The following is a 5,000-nucleotide window of genomic DNA, read 5'->3' as shown; positions in this document are numbered from 1 at the left end:
CAAAGAAACATTAACATTAATAAACGCAAACACCGCACCAATACCGACAGCATTCCCTGCACGGGTGTGGCTGCCGGTGTTTTTGCACGTTGAGACCTACTATAATGTTAGGAGCCCGTGCTCCTCCTGATCAAACATGACTGTACAAACAAAAACATTTATTACTCATCACGACATATAAACACCTAACGCGCCTTTGCTACCAAGCCAATACTAAAAGAGACGCTTCACCAAGACAGTAAGTAAATACTAAAGCACACGCCTGCTCGAGTACGCTCTCGCTCTCGTCCACCAACGCAAGCGACCAAAGGCGTATGCTCCATCAAGCTAGCGTGTGGCTGTCTCGGCCTCCGTTATGGCGGCTTCTTCGTCGGCCGACAGCACTTCGCGATGGCGGTCGGCAACCGCATTGCGGGCATGACGTCTTTGACGTTCTCGTTCGCGCCGGTTTGCACGTCGGCGTTCAAGCTCCTCCTCCGCTGGCGGCTGCCTTCTCCGACGCAGTTGGCCCGAACGCACTGGCCGGATTGTACCGGCCCGCAATTGCCGCCGATACTCCTGCTGACGCTGGTTCCGCCTTAACCGTCGGCGAAGAATTTCTTCAGCTGATGGCGGAGCCAAGTTGCGAGCGGGTCTAGCCGGGCGTTGATTGTTGGCTGCTGCTGGTTGGTTGTTGTCTCCTCCATCGTCATCATCCATCAGCTGGCGCCTCTCCCGCTGCTCCCGACGACGTCTCCGCTGGTAAGCGTTGCGGCTGGCTCGACGGTCAGCTCGCCGTCTCACTTCCGCGTGTCGCAGTGCTTCCGTGTTAGCACCGGAAATGGCAGCATTCTCGGCCGATTGGTCATCCAGCCATCGCTGCTGTAGGAAGGTGCAAACTCGTTTTGCAGCCTGTTCCGCCTGCTGCCAGTTAGCTGGGCTTGCCAGCATCCAGCCTGCCAGCTCCTCCGGTGTTACTACTACGCCGTCGTCTTTCGTCAGGAGCTGCACCCTTATGTCCGCGAACCTCGGGCAGTGGAACATCACGTGTTCTGCTGACTCGATCACGGCTGAGTCGGTGCAGAACGGGCAAGTCGGGGCTGAGATGAACCCCATGACGTGCAGAAACTCCCGGAAGAAACCGTGTCCGGAGAGTATCTGACTCAGGTGGAATCCGATCTCTCCATGCTTCCGACCTACCCAACCGCTGATGTCTGGCAATACGCGATGTGCCCAGCGCTTGAACCTACTCGCGGTCGGATGACCGCACTCCTGATTCCAATCGCTCTGCCACTTCGCCATGGTTGCTGACCTTTCCAGCCTCTGTATGACGTCGCGGTCGATCAGCACCCCTTGCTGTAGTGCCTGTTGATGCCGCCTGTGACGCCGGGCAGCTTCCTCCACTTGCAAGCGCAGTGGTATCAGCCCAGCCAACACTACCGCTGTTCCGTAGCTGACTGTGCGAAAGGTACGCGCAACCCCCCTCGCAAGAGGCCGTTGTAGCTGCTCCAATCTCCTTCTGCACCACTGCAGCTCCACCGCTTCCGCCCAGATAGGTGCCGCGTACTTCACCACCGAGTCCGCAACTGCTGCTAGCAAGCGACGCTTCGCTACCCTCGGTCCAGCGTGGTTAGGCATCACGCTGGTGGCCAACTTCACCACACGGAGAGCCTTCGCGGTTGCCTTCTCGACGTGTGGTTTCCACGAGAGGTGGTCGTGAAGTATGACCCCGAGGTAGCGTATTGCTTGCTTTGAGCGGACTTCCACTCCGTCGATCCTTACGGGCACCTGTGGGTGGCCCCGACGCAAACTCGAGATGAGCACCACCTCGGTTTTTTCCGGGGCCAGCTGTAAACGGTGTTGCTGCATCCACGCAGAGATCATTGCTACGGCCTGCTCGGCCACTCCCGCTGCCTCCTCTGGTGTGCATCCCCTTGCCAGTACTGCCAGATCATCAGCGAAGCCGATGACCGATGCTCCGTCGGGCAGCTGCAGGCGTAACACTCCATCGTACAGGATGTTCCATAGCGTGGGGCCCAAGATGGACCCCTGCGGAACTCCTGCCGTTACCTGTCGTGTTACCGGACCGGTGTTCGTGTCCAAGCTCCACTTCTTGTGGTGCCCTTCCGTCAATTCCTTTAAGTTTCAACTTTGCAACCATACTTCCCCCGGAACCCGATTTTGGTTTCCCGGAAGCTACTGAGAGCACCGAATGTAGTAGCGTCTCCCAATTGCTGATTGGCATCGTTTACGGTTAGAACTAGGGCGGTATCTAATCGCCTTCGATCCTCTAACTTTCGTTCTTGATTAATGAAAGCATCCATGGCAAACGCTTTCGCTTCAGTTGGTCCTACGACGGTCTACGAATTTCACCTCTCGCGCCGTAATACCAATGCCCCCAACTACTTCTGTTAATCATTACCTCTGGGTCTATACAAAACCAACCAAAAGACTCAGACCGAGGTCATGTTCCATTATTCCATGCAAGATTATTCTCGGCCAACGCCAACCCTGGGCGGGTGTGGACGCTTTTGTACTAGCCTGCTTGAAGCACTCTAATTTGTTCAAGGTAAATGGGAGCTGCCCGGGCACCACGCACCGGCTCGGGACGTGCCCGACCGATCACGAGGTTGACGCCCAGGCACACCATTGTGAGTCGCAGCCGCGAGCTCGCGCACGAACGTATCCGGCGTGTGCCGGGCGCCCGCGGCGGTCGCGTGTCTGGACGGGGAATCAACTTCGAACGTTTTAACCGCAACAACTTTAATATACGCTAGTGGAGCTGGAATTACCGCGGCTGCTGGCACCAGACTTGCCCTCCACTTGATCCTTATTGAAGGATTTATGCTCAATTCATTCCAATTATGGACCATCGTTAGAGAGGTCCATATTGTTATTTCTCGTCACTACCTCCCCGTGCCGGGATTGGGTAATTTACGCGCCTGCTGCCTTCCTTGGATGTGGTAGCCATTTCTCAGGCTCCCTCTCCGGAATCGAACCCTGATTCCCCGTTACCCGTCGCAACCATGGTAGTCCTCTACACTACCATCAATAGTTGATAGGGCAGACATTTGCAAGATCTGTCGTCGGTCAAGCGACCATACGATCGGCATCCTTATCCAGACTTCAACTCAAGCCGCCCGGAGGCGATTGGTTTTACTAATAAGTGCACCAGTTCCACCGCCCGCAAGCGGACAGCGGTCCCGGCATGTTGCATGTATTAGCTCTGGCTTTTCCACAGTTATCCAAGTAACTGATGGGTGGATGATCTTGTGAATTATGGCTGTTGTACTGAGCCTTATGCGGTTTCACATTCATTTATGTTTGTACTTAGACATGCATGGCTTAACCTTTGAGACAAGCGTATATTACTGGTAGGATCAACCAGAATTCGTCTTCGTCAATTGCTTGTTCGATATTTTTTGTCTACCAGGGCACCAGTCCCCGCAGACTCTCTTTCTACGTTCATCAGGTGACACAATCTTTGTTGTGACCACTCTCATTGACCTGCGGCAGTACACCGACTCCACAGCGCCAATAACCACACGAGCAAAGGTTGTTCAGGAGGATGTCAGATTATCGATGTACATCGTACACCAACATTTGACGTACCGAGGCATTACACCCCGCACGCCCCCAACAGGACCAATCAAGGCTCGCATACGACCTGCGACTTACTGCGGCTCCCTGAAGGTCCCCGTAGGACGACCATCACCAGTTAAGGTGTAGTTGACTTGTCAGGGCACGGTAGTCCCCACAAGTCCCCGATTATTCGTGGATATCGTCCTACGATTGTTTCTGACTCCTTTTGCTCCCCGCAGGTCCCCGTAGGACGACCATCACCAGTTAAGGTGTAGTTGACTTGTCAGGGCACGGTAGTCCCCACAAGTCCCCGATTATTCGTGGATATCGTCCTACGAGTTTTTGTGACCCTTGGGTTCCCGGCAGGTCCCCGTAGGACAACCATCACCAGTTAAGGTGTAGTTGACTTGTCAGGGCACGGTGGTCCCCACAAGTCCCCGATTATTCGGAGATATTGTCCTACGAGTTTTAGTGACCCTTTTGTTCCCCGCAGGTCCCCGTAGGACGACCATCACCAGTTAAGGTGTAGTTGACTTGTCAGGGCACGGTAGTCCCCACAAGTCCCCGATTATTCGTGGATATCGTCCTACGAGTTTTTGTGACCCTTGGGTTCCCGAACTTTGCTACGATGGTTCTGCCTCCAGAGGAGACTTATGAACACTTCGTATCATTTCTTACACCGAACCATGGGATCGCGAGATTGCTCCCGGATCCCTAATCACCTTACATTTTCGTTTCGTTTCCGTACACTACGATGAGCTAATTCAATTTGTTTGTTCGTCTGGCGAACGTTTTATTGCGGAATTACCGCGGTACTTCCAGCCGGGTATGGCTGCCGTACGACCTACAGGATAGATCATCGAACCACTTTTCGTGCATATTGTCCGTCGAGGGTATCACCTCGATACCCCCAACAGACCTTTGGACACTTCCTCACTACTCCTTGGAGCAGCAATCAGGGAACCATATAGTAGGAACAGCCGAATATGGAACTCTTTTCGTACTTTGGACACCTCCTATAACTTGTATGGCGACTTCGGGGACCTTCATTTCGTTCTCAGTTGGTACCCCTATTTCGGTCTTTGGACACCTCGTCTTACCCGTATAACTCACTTTAGGTCCACTTATTTGCCTGATATCTCATCGTGAACCCGTTTTTCGTACACCGTACACACCTAGGAACACCACATATGCGTTTCCCTTTCGATCGTGAAGTTTTCAAATTTTTCGATTTTTGGTCCTAGAAATTCATGAACGGTGGGAGACCAAAATTTTTCATAAAAAAAAATTTTCACCGTTTGACCATAAAAACCTTCTTTTCGTACATACCCCATCATTTCTTCACGTTTTAGGCCATTTCTGAAATTTTCGCTTCGATAGTGTGTCCCCTATAATACAAAATGAACATTTTGCATCTCCCACAAGTGGCCATTTTTTTC

Source organism: Anopheles stephensi, unplaced genomic scaffold (genome assembly GCF_013141755.1).
Source record: "Anopheles stephensi strain Indian unplaced genomic scaffold, UCI_ANSTEP_V1.0 ucontig192, whole genome shotgun sequence".
NCBI lineage: Eukaryota > Metazoa > Arthropoda > Insecta > Diptera > Culicidae > Anopheles > Anopheles stephensi.
This window is presented reverse-complemented; position numbering follows the sequence as displayed.